This window comes from Lissotriton vulgaris, unplaced genomic scaffold (assembly GCF_964263255.1).
Source record: "Lissotriton vulgaris unplaced genomic scaffold, aLisVul1.2 SCAFFOLD_467, whole genome shotgun sequence".
NCBI lineage: Eukaryota > Metazoa > Chordata > Amphibia > Caudata > Salamandridae > Lissotriton > Lissotriton vulgaris.
Genome location: NW_028253837.1, coordinates 266705 through 284217, shown reverse-complemented (window position 1 = coordinate 284217; position 17513 = coordinate 266705).

Sequence of the window (17513 nt, the reverse complement as noted above, 5' to 3'; positions counted from 1 at the left end):
TAGTGAGCCGCTGTCAAATAGTCAGCACCCAAGAAATAGTGAGCTGCTGCCAAGTAGTGAGTCGATGCCAAATAGTGCGCCAGTGCCAAATAGTGAACAAAACAGGTGATGGACAGAACGTGGATCAATGTCACACATTCACCCCAGTCCAAAGATCTGGGCCCAAATCCATTGTTTTTTTGCACTCCACACCACCCTGGGTTAGACAATGGCGATATGCAAATCAGCTCTGACCCTGTGCCCCATGGGAACAGTCCAGTCCGAACTACAAAAGCCATGTCCTTCCCAGAACGGAATCAAGCATCCGAGGACCGGACCGGTTTCGAGGTAACACCTCTCATCAGCCCGGCTAGCTTGACTCCAGTGGTGTGGAGTGCCTGGGACCCACGTCTGAGCATCCCCAGCGCACTTATGGCGGCAATTGCAAACAAAACAGGTGATGGACAGAATGTGGATCAATGTCACACATTCAACCCAGTCCAAAGATCTGGGCCCAAATCCATCGTTGTTTTACACTCCACACCACCCTGGGTTAGACAATGGCGATATGCAAATCAGCTCTGACCCTGTGCCCCATGGGAACAGTCCAGTCCGAACTACAAAAGTCATGTCCTTCCCAGAACGGAATCAAGCATCCGAGGACCGGACCGGTTTCGAGGTAACACCTCTCATCAGCCCAGCTAGCTTGACTCCAGTGGTGTGGAGTGCCTGGGACCCACGTCTGAGCATCCCCAGCGCACTTATGGCGGCAATTGCAAACAAAACAGGTGATGGACAGAATGTGGATCAATGTCACACATTCACCCCAGTCCAAAGATCTGGGCCCAAATCCATCGTTTTTTTGCACTCCACACCACCCTGGGTTAGACAATGGCGATATGCAAATCAGCTCTGACCCTGTGCCCCATGGGAACAGTCCAGTCCGAACTACAAAAGCCATGTCCTTCCCAGAACGGAATCAAGCATCTGAGGACCGGACCGGTTTTGAGGTTTCACCTGTCATACTCAGTCACAAATCACTATTTACACCCTTTGTGTATTGACAATATTTTTTGTATATTGGACAGCACCCCTAATATTTTGTATAATTATGATCCAAGAGTAATCTGAATACTAAAGTTTTACTTTCTTTCCATTGGGGTCAGTGTTTCGTTAGTTAATTGGTTTGTTTAATCCTTCATGGGATATATAAATAAATTGCTGCATTAATTGCTGTGTTAAATTGAAATGCTCTTCCCAACAGAACCACAATTATTTGTCTAACTACCCGCCCGGGTTCTGAGGGTTACAGGGTCACCCCATTACACTTAATGGTACTAAATAGTGAGCAGCTGCCCAATAGTGAGCCAACAAATAGTGAGACATCATAAAGTGAGCCGCTGCCAAATAGTAAGTCGCCACCAAATAGTGAGTCACCTCCAAATTGCAAGCCACCACCAAATAATGAGCCACTAAAAAGTGAGTCGCTGCCAAATAGTGAACAGCCAAATAGTGAGCCCTTGCCAAATAGTTAGCTACTGCCAAATAGTGAGACACCACCAAATAGTGACCCACCAGCAAATAGTGAGCCAATGCCAAATAGTAAGCCACCACCAAATAGTGAGCGGCTGCCAAATAATGAGCCACCGCCAAATGATGAGCCACTAAATAGTGAGTTGCTGCCAAATAGTGACTCAGTGATACATTGCCAAATGAGGAGCCGCCCCAAATAGTGAGCCGCGGCCAAGTAGTAAGCCACTACCAAATAGCGAGCAGCTGCCAAATAGTGAGCCACCAGCAAATAGTGATCTTCCGCCAAATAGTAAACCGCCAGCAGATAGTAAGCCGATGCCATATTGTGAGCCACCAGAAAATAATGAGCTGCTGCCAAATAGTAAGAACTGACCACATAATGAGCCACTAAATAGTGAGCTGCCACCAAATAGTGATTTGCTGCCAAATAGGGAGCTACTACCAAATAGTAACCCAGCAAATAGTAAGCCACTGCCAAATAGTGAGCTGCGACCAAATAGTACGCCGCTGCCAAATAGCGAGCCACTGCCAAATAGTGAGCCGATGCCAAACAGTGAGCCAACAAATAGCGAGCCATCAAAAAGTGAGCCACTGCCAAATACTGAGCCAATGCTAAATAGGGAGCGGCTCCAAATAGTGAGATGCTGCCAAATAGTTAGCTGCCAACAAATAGTTTGCCGCTGCCAAATAGTAAGCCACCAAATAGGGATCCTCAGTCAAATAGTGAGCTGCCACCAAATAATAAGCCGCTGCCAAATAGTGGACCGCTGTCAAATAGTGAGCCTCCAGAAAATATAGAGCCAATGCCAAATACTAAGTCAACAAATTGTGAGCCATCAAAAAGTGAGCCACTGCTAAATAGTGAGCCGCTGCCAAATAGTGAGTTGCAAATAGTGAGCAAGTGCCACATAATGAGCCGCCACCAAATAGTGAGCCACCACCAAACAGCTGCCAACAAGTAGTGAGCCGCTGCCAAAAAGTACGCCGCCAAATAGCGATCCACAGCCAAATAGTGAGCTGCCACCAAATCGTAAGCCGCTGCCAAATAGTGAACTGCTGACAAATAGAGAGCCACCAGCAAATAAAGAGCCAATGCCAAATAGTGAGCTAACAAATAGTGAGTCATCAAAAAGTGAGCTGCTGCTAAATAGTGAGCCACTGCCAAATTGTGAGCCGACAAATAGTGAGCCAGTGCCACACAATGAGCAGCCGCCAAATAGTGAGCCACCAAATAGTGAGCCACTACCAAATAGTATGCTACTGCCAAATAGTGAGCCAACACCAAATAATAAGCTGTCAACAAATAATGAGCCAATGCCAAATAGTGTGCTGCCACCAAATAGTAAGCCACTGCCAAATAGTCAACCACTGCCAAATAGTGAGCCACAAGCAAATAGACAGCCAATGCAAAATAGTGAGCCAACAAATTGTGAGCCATCCAAAAGTAAGCCGCTGCTAAATAGTGAGCAAATCTCAAATAGTGAGCCAGTGCCACATAATGAGCCGCCACCTCCAAATAGTGTGCTACTTCCAAACAGTGAGCGGCAGCAAATAGTGAGCTGCCACCAAATCATGAGCATCTGCCAAATAGTGAGCTGCTAAATAGTGAGCAGTAAATAGTGACCCACTGCCAAATAGTGAGCCACTGTCAGTAAATAGTGAGCCGCTGCAAAATAGCAAGCCGCTGCAAAATAGTAAGCCACCACCAAATAGTGAGCTGCTGCCAAATAGTGAGCCTCTACCAAATAGTGAGCCACCACTAAATAGTGAGCCACTGCCAAATAGGGAGCCAACGCCAAATAATGAGCCGCTGCCAAACAGTGAGCCAATGCAAAGTGTGGATTGAGCCTGTCTGTCTCCTAGGAGATTTTGAACAGGGGAAGCAGCTGCCCAGCCCCCACCCCCAGGCCAGCAGACCATTGGCTATTCAGCTACCAGGCAAGTCTAAGCCCTCCTTGTTGTAAATTGGCAGCGATTGGGTCAGCATTAGCGGAAGCCATCCTGAGTTCAGAGGTTATCTTATCCGTTTTGTGGAATCCATTTTGTATTTCTGGCAGCCATCTTGTTTGCCATATGCTACCACGTGCGTGCCATGTGCTCTGTCCTACCTTGCTGTTGTCTGCTCTTGGAATTTGCCTAGAGACAGGTTATATTTAGCTTCTTCTGCTTTGCACATGCTCAGTTGCACTTGCAGCTGTCCATGCAGCTGCTGTTAGTCTGTAACTGTCAGGATGTGTTCACCAGAATTAGCAACTGTTAGCTCCTACCACTTGTTGACTGTGCATTTTCTGTATGACCTTATATGTACCTAAAACTTTGTTGTTGTACTTGTACCGCCTTCTTTTGAGCCCCTGTGTGGGTATAAAAGGACCAAGCTCCTTCCATTCAGTGTGCTACTTCATACACTACCGAAGGGTGTTGTGTGAATGTAGTTCCACCTTATGCGGTTAATAAATACTTTGTTTTCTATTCCAGTTTCTGTGCCCACTTCTATCCTATTGATCTGAGGACTTGTGCAGAGAAGGGCGGACCCCTCGCACTGGTAGGCCTTGCTGAGGTCCACCACTACAAATTGGCACCCGACACGTGGGGCTCATCGGCGACTCGGATGCCCGAAGGAGTGGTCGAAACAGAGGATTGGAATCTCGCTTTGGACAATCACTACCTTGGCAACCACAGTTTTTTTCCTCTCTTTCTGATCTGACCCTCCAGGTGGTGCCGGTCCTCGACTGAGATCTCTTCTGTTGATTCGCCGTGCAGTGACCATTTGGTCGATTTTGAGAACTTGGCAGTTGGAACCTGGACACCAAGTGATTGGTAAGAGTCGTTATGCGGCTCTTGCTGTTTGTTTTTGATGCCTGGGATTGGTAAGGTAGTTTAGTAACGCTTACTCTGGCTTTGGAATTTTGGAATTTGTGTCGGCCAACCTGGATTTGTATGGGTTTAATATATGAATTGCAATTTATATAGGCAGGTTATGAGGACAATTTTCTCTATTTGAATTGATTTGAACGGCACATTGTACTAAAGGTAGCTTAAGTGCTACTTTGGTTATATGGTTTTAATACTGCATATTCTGCACTATTTTTGGCATGCCTGTTTCTAGCACACTTCGTAGGATGTGTTGCTTTTGTAGTGGTACCAGTTTGAGACTTGATGAAGCACAATCGCCTCCCCCCCAGGGGACGCCAATAGGGATATGTATATTAAATATGGTATTTCTTCTATAATGTACAGCACCTTATGGAATAAATATACTCGTAAGGATCCTGAGTTGCGTTGGCCTTTGCATGGGTCATTTGATTTACGAAAGATTCAGTATGTGGAACAATGTATTTTTGAGTTAAAGTCTAGGCATGATGTGTTTGACTGTGTACGAATGTGGGACAAAGAAGTGCATGAACGAATGAAACGTGAACAAGCCTTGATTGAAAAAGAACAGCAAAAGAACATCCATGCAAAAGCATTAGAAATGAAAAATAAAGAAAAAAAAGAACTAAAAGAGAGAGAAGATAGGGAGCGCAATTTACAGGTAACTAGCCAATACGCTGTTCGGCGACCACTCTATCCTATTCTGAATAAACCTCAAGATGATTTTTTGTTATTAGATCATTCTCCGCCTCCGTATATTTTTTCTTCTGCTCCTTATGAGTCAGATGAGGATTCTCCTACAGATCAGGATAAAGCATGAGCAACTCGTTCTATGTTGACCACTGCGCGTTCTGCTGAGCTTAGATCTGCTGCTCGCAAAGCCGCCCGTAGTACTGCTTCTGCTTCTGAACTTTTAGATGACATAAAGGATTGGCAGGAAAGGGAGCAAGTATATTTTACAGAAGTGTTTGCCGTAGAAGTTGTTGCATGGTTTAGGAAACATTCTGACGATTTGGAGCCTGTTGATATAGCAAATGATTGTCAGGTGGCTGACTCAATCAGGCGTTTTGGTTAAATTACGTGTTGAGACATTCCGTTTGTGAGAGGAGAAAAAGGCAGCAGACACAGCTGCACAAACACCTCAGACCGGCGTGGCACAACCTTCTATCTTCGGAACCGATAAGACTATGATAGCTCATGCGAAACCTATGCGGGAAGCCGCACCTTTGTATGTTCCTCCTAAAGGAGCGGGTACGAGTGATGATAAGGCTTCCTCTGATGCAAAGGGTTATTTTATTTATAATTGGGTTTACACTCCTTGGAACAGAGCGGATGTTATGGCTCTTAAAACTGCATTGCCTGATCCGTGGAAAAATCCAGCGGCTTTTTATGAGGAAGTTGAGGGTACTATTAGTTCTTGTACTATGACTCTGCTTGATATTGACCTGTTTTTCGGATTGATATTACCCCCTGATATGTGGAAAACTGTATGTAAAGTTGATGATCATGAGACTTTTGGGGAATTATGGAAAGATTTAGAACGACTGGATGTAGAGAGGGAACCTGCACAGAAACCATGTCAGTTAATTTTAGATCTTCCCGCAGCCATATTAGTTACGGTAAAAATGATTATTGCCCCTAAAAAGATAAATTGGACTGTATAAGCGTCTTGTAAGCAAAAGGCAGATGAATCGGTTTCTGACTTCTTTACACGCTTTGAGGAGGCATTCCACGATTTTAATGGCCAGTCATTGACAGATGACACAGGCAGGCATCTGTTCGTCAATAAATATGTCGCAAACCTGTTGCCAGGAATAGCTAGTCGCCTTAAGGCAAGTGAAAGCTCATGGACTACCTCTTCTCCTGTGTCTCTTTTGACTATGGCTCAGTGTTATGAACGGCAGGAATTAGAAGCAAAGGGTAATGAGGATAAAAAGACTAAGGAATTGAAGACGAAGGTTATGTTAGCTCAGGCCATTGGTCCGCCCTCTAGAGGAAATGATAGAAGTAATGATAGAGGTGGAGGTGGATCTTATGGGTCGTCTTTTTCTTCTTATACTTGTTCGAATTTGTCTATTGATCAGTGTGCGTACTGCAGGAAATTTGGACATTATGCTTCTGATTGTCCAGCATTGCGTGCTCAGCAGAATCCACGTGGTCGGGGACAAATGAGAACTCATTCAGGATATTCAGGGCCTAGAGGAAGTACAGACGATCGTGCTAGGTTTGATTCTAATACACGTGGACAGGATGGGTTTAACACTTTTGATAGACGGAACCAATATCAAATGTCCGACTATGAGCAGTCTGATTTTAAAGATTCTGCTTATGCATAGGATTGCCTAGGCTGGGGTAAGGAATCAGTTGAAGTACCAGTAGATCAGAAGGGTCCCTATGTTACAGCACATGTTTTGGGTTCTACTGATCAGTTTCTGGTTGCTACAGGAGCTACTCGTAGCACCTTATCTAAACAATTGGTTCCAAGGGCTCCCCTGTCTGGCTTAACCATTACATCGATAGGTTTCGATGAAACACCTTCCCTTAGCCCACAATCACAGCCACTTGTATTCCATGTTGATAAATGTACTGCTCCATGTCCGTTTTTGCTCTCTCCAAACACACCAGACAATATTGTGGGACTTATACTGTAGTATCGGGTTCCCAAGGCCTACATGCTCCGTAGATAACCCACTTACACTGAAAGAACTGTTGGCACGGAAACTGAAAAGTACAAAGAACAAGTTTATTAAGACCCCATGGGGCGGTGGTACATTCCTACAGCACCCTTCGGCAATGCAAGAAGTATCACACCGAACGTTGGTGTGAGTCCCTCTTTTATACAGTTTACAAGCAATAAAAAGATAGGCGGCACAAGGTTACAGAGATTATGTACATATATGGTCATTTTTGGAGCACAGCCAACTCATAGGAGGGGTTACAACCCCACTGGTCAGTTTGGCGGCACATTCCTGAGGGGTGACTGGTCAGTTGGAACTGCGCATGAGCGGGCTTGACCGTGGCTAAAAATAGCCTGTTGCTGGGCAGAGTCGAGTGGTCAGTTGCACGGACAACGGACTAAAGGGCATGCTGACCACGAGGCCGCTCATTCTCTAAAATGGCCGCCGCAAGTTACAAAAATGGCGTTTCCAAGTATAGTCAAGTTAAGGGGAAAAACGTGTAGCACAGCTAAGCGCTAACTCGGCCATTGTCAAATTACGACAGACGACCCTTTTAGCGTTTAGCTGAAGCTACCTCATAGTGGACATAATCGGGATGTTCATCTTCAATATCAATTAGCATTATCTGGGCTACTTCTTTATGAAGCATCATTTTGTTGTGAGCAAGAGCTCGTCTTGATGGTATGCAAGCCGATAAACACATAGAACATAAAGCTGGGCCACATTGTATACATAAACATACAAGGAACAGTATCCCAACAATGATACATAAAATCGTTAGCAGTTTCCAACCCCAGGTGGCAAGCATTGACCAGAACCACCCTGAAAGAGTCCAAGTTGCATTGTCCGGGTGTATTTCAGCTGCTATTTTGTGCAATTTAGAAATGGCATCATAAACAGATGGCGAATTATCAGGTACGTATACACAGCAGCTACTTCCGATGATTCTACATGCCCCCCCCGATCAGCTAGAACCACATCTAGAACCATTCTGTTCTGAAGTGTAACAATCCTAGAAATCTGAAGTTCTTCGGTAATATTTCCTAATGCAATAGCAGTATCATTGGCTACAGCCTCAACAACACGGGTCAATCATCGTATTTTCCTACTATTCAAAGCAGCCCCCACAAAGGAGAACAGTCCCAAATTAAAGTCCACATATTGCTGCAGTGCGGTATCCGTCTGGTCGATATCGTCCAGAACAACAGTACGTTTAACACGGTTTAACACAAAATCGTGGTAAAGTACATAATCATTATGATACATTGGTGGGGCAATGAATACAGGGGGCAATACAAAGGATACATAGCAAGTGCCTAACCATCCCAACGGAAGCTGATGATAGCCCTTAGTTCCACAAATAAAATAAGTATTACGAGATGCCACAAACGATATGCCATTCGGACTGTCGAACGTAAGTGTAGTGTTGCATTCACTTTTTCCAACCGGGATTGTACCTTTATTACGTATGCACAAATCAACTTTAGTTGCAATAACATTAATAACATGTGAACTGGATACATTAATGTTCCTTTGGTTGCTGTAAATACGGGGTGCAGATGCATTATCGGGGCGGTATTCTTCCCATTCAAATCGATAACCCTCAGCTCGTGGGTACCCATCCCGGTCATGATAGCAAATCTTATTCAAACGGAAAAGCACCCCCCCTTTCGTCGGTGTAGCGATCGCTACCATCGACAAGGTACAAGGTAAAAGATTCTGTATATCCAGTCCGTGGCGGAAGCACTACAAGTCCCAGAAGGCCATCCGGCGCTGGGGGTTGGCTCAGTGGGAGGACATTATATAAGCTCCACCTCCGGAACACAACGGGGCTTGTCAATCGTGTTCTGTATTCGCTCATAGTGGATGAGCCTTCCCTCGCTTCGAGTAAGGATTCTGGAGGACGACGCCGATCAAAAGCCAGCGTGGTCATTTGAAATCCTATCTGCACGACGCCGAGCAACAGCCAGCGTGGTCAGATATCCTGGTGGAGAATCTCTGTTCCACAGTCTTATCCAGTCGTGCAAGTACCCAGAGGAGTGCGGGCTCGCCTCCTCTTCCTTGTGTATCTTTTCTGTTTAAAGCGGTATCTCAGCCGCCGCCATTTCTTGTTTACTTTCCGGGGAAAACATTGGTGCTCGTTGTCAGTGGCTACTGACTTTATCTGATAACACTTGTAACCACAAGGAGAAATGTGGGTCTAGTAACGTGGTGTTTCCATGTTTTGATAGTTCGTAATTCAAAGGAGCATTTGAGATTACGAACTGATAGACAGCGGAGTGACGTTAACTCCTCTGTACTTCTGGTTTAACTATTACTGTGGTTCTTTGTTGAGAATTCCTTTAAGGATACATGGGGTGGAGAAACTGGTGAGTAGAGAGAACTGGGAGGGGATCCTGGGTTCCTGTAAGTCTTGCTGCAGAAATAATCCTTTGTTCTCTGTCTCCCCTGCCTGCAGTGTCCCTGTACCAGTTACCTCATGGTATCAAGACCAGACGATACTTGACGTGCCATTCCCCGATGCCAATCTACCTCCCGGCCCCTATTCGTACAGGCTCAAACAGTGGGTATATTCCATTGTAGGGGTTTGTGCGGAGCGGAGTTGGAAGGACTATCGTCTATCGTCTCTGCTGGCCTTCAGAGTAAGGTTAGTGGCGCTTGCGTACTCTTGCGCTACTCTCAATCCTGACAGATTGACAAGCCCAAGAATACAGCCCAGCCTAGACGATGGATACGAATGCCACTCTCACCGCCCTGTTGGAGAGCTTTACAGGTCTTCAGCAGGAGGTCCAAAATTCCCGGATAGAGAACCAGGCATTATATAAAGAGATCTCTGATTTACGTAAAGACGTATCAGATCTGGCCATGAGAGAGCCGGTGGTAAAACCATTGATTCGACCGGCCACTCTGCAGCCGCCTCCTTCCTTTCAAACCGGGGGTTCACTAGCAGCCCCTTCCACATCTGCTGAGGCCACACCGACTGTACATATCATCCAAAATCATGGTATACCTCTAGCTCCTCCCGAAAGGTTTTATGGGGATCCACGAAAATTTGAAACCTTTTTGAACCAATGCCGTCTGCATTTTTTATGCAAACCTATGGTCTTCCAGGACGAAGCATCCAAAACGGCTTTTCTGATGTCCTATATGGGGGGGAACGCGTCCAGCTGGACTATCCCTTTATTGGAAAAAGATGATCCTGTTTTACATGATTTCGCTGCCTTTTGCATAGAACTCAGGAAATTGTTTGACAGGAAGTCTCACATGTTGTCCTTGGATCATGAATTAATGACCTTGAGACAAGGGTCCCAAGATCTGTTGTCCTACATCACGACATTTAACCGTCTCATCGTGGAAACAGACTGGCCGGCCCAGAAACGGATCTCCTTGTTTTACCAAGGACTCAGGGGTGAACTAAAAGATGTCTTAGCTCAGGTGGTGCAATTACCTACTACCTGTGAGGAGTTAATAGATCTGACAGTTCAACTAGATCACCGGCTGCTGGAACGAAAGGGGGATAGAAGAGGGGGGGATTATCGATACTCTTATCCCTTATTTAAATCCCGACAGGGGGTAGAAGAAAAAGCTAAAACACCAGAAGGACCGGAACCCATGCAAATAGGGGGAATACGTGGGCCCCTTACCCGGGAAGAAAGAGACAGGAGACGGAGGCTGAAACTCTGCCTCTACTGTGGTAAAGGAGGGCATTTCATCAATGACTGTCGAGCTAGGAATTACGTCCCAGGAAAAAACCCCCTTCCCCGAGGGCAGGCTGTTCTTAGTTCTAGTGAACCGGCGGAAAACTGACGGTCTTGAATCAGATAGAGACCTCTGATTCGAGACGACCTAGTGATACGGTCTCCCCTTTTGTAGCCAATACCTTACACCCTGCAGTCGCCCATATGAATGTGAATGTTGCTCTATGGGTTACCAACCAGAAACCTTTAAAGGTAGATGCATTGTTAGATTCGGGGGCGACAGGGAATTACATAGACCAGACCTATGCCTTTCGTATGGGTATCCCCTGTGAAAAGAAATCGATACCTGAAACAGTTAAAACAGTGGATGGTACAGTACTAACGTCAGGCCCCGTCACATACCATACGTTGGCCCTATTAATGAGATTCGGTGAGGATCACTGTGAATACATCCAGTTTGACTTGATCGATGCCCCTCAATTCCGGCTCATTCTAGGCATGCCTTGGTTGACACTACATAATCCGCTGGTGAGCTGGGCTTCCCGTACCGTGAGCATGACCTCCGAGTATTGTAAGGAACATTGTCGAGAAGGCATACATCAAGACTTTCCCCTTGTTCCTTCGATCGCGACCTTCTTAGCTAACGAATGTGTGGTAGATTCCTATTGTTGTGCCATCACTCTTCCTGAAGAATATATGTCCTTTCAGGCTTTGTTCGATAAACAGACCGCTACCCGATTACCTCCGCATCGTACATACGATTGTCGGATTGACCTTGTTCCAGGCGCAGATATCCCCTGTAGTAGGGTATATGCCCTAACTGAGAAAGAAACATTGTACCTCAAAACCTATCTCGAGGACAATATAGCGTCTGGGTTCATCAGACACTCCACCTCCCCGGCCTCGTCGCCCATGTTCTTCATACCGAAGAAGGATTGCGAGGAATTGAGACCATGTATAGACTACCGCGCCATTAACAGGGTGACCATAAAGAATCGCTATCCTCTCCCCTTAATTCCGGTGTTGATGGATCAGCTGAAAGGTGCACGCTATTTTACGAAACTTGATCTCCGCGGGGCTTATCATCTGGTCCGCGTGATGAAAGGAGACGAGTGGAAGACTGCTTTCAGAACAAAGTTCGGTCTCTACGAATACCGAGTGATGCCCTTTGGCCTCTGCAACGCCCCAGCCGCCTTCCAGTTTTTTATGGATGAAGTGTTAAGGGGGTGTTTGGAGACATTTTGTGTGGTCTATATCGACGATATTTTAATCTATTCCGTGTCTCTAGCTGATCACATCACCCATGTGAAAATCGTACTGGAAAGGCTCCAACAGAACTCTCTATACGCCAAACTGGAGAAATGCCTTTTTCATGTCCAACAGGTAGCCTTCTTGGGGTATGTTATTGACGCTCACGGATTTCGTATGGACATGAGTAAGGTGGATGCCATCATTACCTGGAAAACGCCACGGAACGTTAAGTCTGTGCAAAGCTTTCTCGGTTTTGCCAATTACTATCGGCGTTTTATACAGGATTTCTCCAGAATCATCCATCCCATCACAGCCCTCTTGAGAACGAATGTTCCTTTCAAATGGGGAGAGGAGGCTGAATCCTCCTTCCAACTCCTAAAAGAGAAATTCACACAAGCCCCCATCCTTCGACATCCAGACCCCAAGATTCCGTTTGTGCTGGAAACTGATGCTTCTCAGTTTGCTCTAGGGGGAGTCCTGTCTCAACGCCATCCTACCTCTGGTCAACTCCACCCGGTGACATACTACTCTAAGAAGCTCTCCCCGTGTGAAATAAACTACACGATCACCGGCAAAGAGCTTTTGGCCATCAAAAGAGCATGCGAAGAATGGAGGCATTACCTTTTGGGAGCGTTACATACTGTGGAAATCATCACAGACCACCGCAATCTACTATTCTTAAAGACGGCGAAGGCCTTGACTCCTAGACAATTGAGGTGGACACTCTTCTTTTCAGACTTTGATTTTGTGATCAAATATAGACCGGGAACTCGTAACGGAAAAGCAGATGCGCTCTCCAGGTTGGGTGAGGAAGAAGCAACAACCTCTACGGAACCCCCTTTCATTTTAAAGGGAACCGAACCAACGGAAAGAGCTATCGCCTTGATCACCTCTGAAGATTTTCTGGACGACGTTCGGGTTGCCCTAACGGATCAGGATATTACTGCTTGGGTACAGAAAGAGCCCGACAATTGATGTGAAAAAGATCAATTGGCCTATCATTTCCATGCCTTATATGTCCCCAACCCTGCATTGCAACGCAAAGTCTTGGAATGGTCTCACGATTCTGTTCTAGGGGGACACATGGGCATCTACAAGACAATCGCTAACGTGGAACGCTCCTTCTGGTGGCCTGGTGTCAGAATGGATACCAAGGAATACGTGAAGAACTGTGCGGTCTGTGCCCAGGGGAAAGCCAGTCACATCAAACCACCGGGACTGTTACAACCTTTGCCAATTCCACCCAAACCGTGGCACACGTTGTCCATGGACTTTATCGTAGAGATGCCCCCGTGTGAGAAACAAACTGTGGTGCTGGTGGTAGTGGACCATCTTACGAAAATGGGACACTTCATTTCCTTGCCTGGACTGCCTTCCTCCAGTGAATTAGCCAAAGTCTTCCTCCAACACATCGTCCGTCCACATGGATTACCGAGGGTGGTGATCACAGATAGGGGGACACAATTCACCTCCCGTTTCTGGAAGGCTCTATGTGCCATATTACAGATCGATGCGCGACTCTCTACAAGCTATCATCCGCAAACGGATGGTAAAACGGAACATCTGAATCAGACGTTGGAGCAATACCTGCATTGTTTTTCGCTACAGAACGCCACAGATTGGACCATCCTCTTGTGGTTGGCTGAGTTCGCCTACAATAACGCAGTACATACCACCTTGGGATGTTCCCCATTCTTTTGCCTCTATGGATTCCATCCTAACATGTTCCCTTTTGAATGGCCTGCTGAATCCTTGGTCCCTGCCATTCATGAACACCATGCTCATCTTCGAGCTATTCTGATTGAGGCTCGGAACAATCTCGAACATGCCCAAGAAACCCAGAAAACTTACGCTGATAAGAGGCGTACTCCTGAACCTGAATATAAGGTGGGGGACAAGGTATGACTTTCTACGCGTAATCTACATCTTAAAGGACTTACGAAACTGAAACCGAAGTATGTGGGTCCCTATGGCATATGTGAGAGGATAAACGCTGTGGCCATGAAACTCTCCTTGCCTGTATCCTGGATGATTCATCCTGTTTTTCATGTGTCACTCCTGCGTCCGTGCCTTCCGAGTGTGAGATTGCCCGATCGTCCCCTTCCAGTGGAAGTTGAGGGCCACGAAGAGTATGAAGTGAGTTCTGTTCTGGACTCTCGTTTGGTCCGAGGTCGCATACAGTACCTGGTGGATTGGAAAGGGTTTGGTCCCGAGGACAGAACCTGGGAACCCTTGGACCATCTGCTTTGTCCCGACTTGGTGGAACAATTCCATGAGCGATATCCAGGGAAGCCGGGACGTCCGCCGGGACGGCGGTCCACGAGATGGGGTTCTGTAGCGATCGCTACCATCGACAAGGTACAAGGTAAAAGATTCCGTATATCCAGTCCGTGGCGGAAGCACTACAAGTCCCAGAAGGCCATCCGGCGCTGGGGGTTGGCTCAGTGGGAGGACATTATATAAGCTCCACCTCCGGAACACAACGGGGCTTGTCAATCGTGTTCTGTATTCGCTCATAGTGGATGAGCCTTCCCTCGCTTCGAGTAAGGATTCTGGAGGACGACGCCGATCAAAAGCCAGCGTGGTCATTTGAAATCCTATCTGCACGACGCCGAGCAACAGCCAGCGTGGTCAGATATCCTGGTGGAGAATCTCTGTTCCACAGTCTTATCCAGTCGTGCAAGTACCCAGAGGAGTGCGGGCTCGCCTCCTCTTCCTTGTGTATCTTTTCTGTTTAAAGCGGTATCTCAGCCGCCGCCATTTCTTGTTTACTTTCCGGGGAAAACATTGGTGCTCGTTGTCAGTGGCTACTGACTTTATCTGATAACCGTTACACTTGTAACCACAAGGAGAAATGTGGGTCTAGTAACGTGGTGTTTCCATGTTTTGATAGTTCGTAATTCAAAGGAGCATTTGAGATTATGAACTGATAGACAGCGGAGTGACGTTAACTCCTCTGTACTTCTGGTTTAACTATTACTGTGGTTCTTTGTTGAGAATTCCTTTAAGGATACATGGGGTGGAGAAACTGGTGAGTAGAGAGAACTGGGAGGGGATCCTGGGTTCCTGTAAGTCTTGCTGCAGAAATAATCCTTTGTTCTCTGTCTCCCCTGCCTGCAGTGTCCCTGTACCAGTTACCTCATGGTATCAAGACCAGACGATACTTGACGTGCCATTCCCCGATGTCAATCTACCTCCCGGCCCCTATTCGTACAGGCTCAAACAGTGGGTATATTCCACTGTAGGGGTTTGTGCGGAGCGGAGTTGGAAGGACTATCGTCTATCGTCTCTGCTGGCCTTCAGAGTAAGGTTAGTGGCGCTTGCGTACTCTTGCGCTACTCTCAATCCTGACAGTCGGCCATCGCAAAGTGAATAGAAGAGTGTACCAGGCATTGCAGGACCCATTATGTGAAAACGGGAGCGGAATGAGTGGAGTGCCCACTTTCTTCTGATGACCAGGCAACATCCCACACACCCAACAATTGGAAGTATTTGTCATGTTATGCGTATGATGCAGAATCTGAATAAAGCTATTGTTCAAATAGGTCTGCCGGTGCCGTTCTTCATGATAGGGCAAGGTGAAGTGAAAATGTTCAGATGGAGCCGGGGTAGTCGGCAGCAAATGTTCACGTGCAGGCACCACGAGTTCAACTACCCAAGCTATCACTGCTATTACCACAATTGTCAAGACAAAAAGGATGGCACCAAGTATTCTTTTGTCTCGTGATGCAGAAGACGCCATAGTTCAAAGAGTTCTCAATGTCTCAAATAGTTCAAAAAGTTCACAAAGTCTCAAATGTACATATATGTGTATATTTATACCTAAAAAAGAAAAATACGGTGCTGAGCTCCGAGGTAGCCGTTGTTGTCTTCTCCGGGGTCAAGACGGGTGTCGCTACTCTTGGCAGAACTGATCCCCCCCCCTTGAGATTCCCGGTTTCCGTTTCACAAACCCCAGAGCGGTAACCAACCAGTCTCGAAAATCAAAAAAATCTTCTCCTTATCGTGGCCGCAGATCGTAACGCTGTCGTCCAGAAACAGTGTGGTCCGGGAAGGCTCCCTCGACTTCGGCCGATGTCACAGCTGGGCTCTTTTCTTTTTCCAGAATCTCCTTGTAGTCAGTCAGCACGGCAGGATTCACCAGGTCCGGAGAGACACGCCGGCAGTGAGTTGAGTGTATCCACCGCTTTCTGTTGGTCACTCGTACAGCTGTTCGAGTAGCCAAGAGGACCTGCTCGGGGCCACGCCACCTCGGTTCCAAGCTATTCGCCCTCTCAAACGACCTCACCATGACAAAGTCACCAGGTCGAAGATTGTGAGCCTCTCCAGTAGAGTTGTCAGGGAGCGCTTCTCGAACCTGTTGATGAATAGAAAGCAAATCATTTGTTAATCGTGCCAAATAATCGTTCATCATTATACAGGGCACATCATGTATCAATCGCGGCTTAGGCACTCCCCAAATATTCATAGGCCTTCCAAACACCACTATATACGGTGTGAGGCCTGTTCGAGAGTGGGGCACTGATCTGAGAGAGAGCAATGCTAACGGTAAAGCATCCGGCCACTTCAATGACGTAGATGCTACAATCTTAGCCAGTTTTAGTTTCAACGTGGCATTGTACCGCTCGACAAGACCTGCTGACTGAGGGTGGAACACAGCATGAAACTTCTGCTGGATCCCCAACCCCTTCAGCACATACTCCACAATTTTCCCAACAAAATGAGGCCCATTATCGCTCCACAAAAATTTGCAAACTCCAAAGCGAGGAAAGTACTCCTTGAGCAACACCTTAGCTGTTGTTAAAGCTGTATTATCTTTCGTGGGGAAGGCCTCAACCCATTTGCTAAAAGCGCACACCACCACTAGGACATACTTAAGGTTATTGCAGCGCTCAAGCTGGATGTAATCCATTTGGAGTACCTCAAATGGTGCGGAAGGTGGAACGAACCCTCCTTTCGGAGTATGGGTCCCTTTCGCAGGATTGTGCTGTAAACATATCAGACAGGTCTGCACTACTCTCTTGGCTGTATTGGCAATCTCGGGATGCTCCCAAACTCGTGATAACAATCGAGTGATCGCAAGAGCTCCCACATGTGCTAATCCGTGAGTCATCTGAACCATCGCTTGCAAGTAAGCTACAGGCAATTTCCATTTCTCCATGTCTTTGCTTCTCCAACAACCCTCATCATCTAGCACCCCATCTGCTGCACATGCCGCAAGTTCTGCTTCAGTCGCTGATTTTTGGATATCTAGTATCTCCGCTCTAGCATCGTACCATCGCTCAGCTTGTGATTTTGTTACGTACATGGGGGAGTCAGTTCGGGACATAGCTGTTTGTCTCGCTATGCTATCTGCAAAGGCATTTCCTTGACCCACTTTATCAGTGATCTTTTTATGGGCACTGCATTTAATGATTGCTACTTTCTTCGGACAAAGCAACGCGTTTAGGAGATCACGCACCAGTTCTCCGTGCATAATGTGTACTCCATGAGAAGTTAAAAA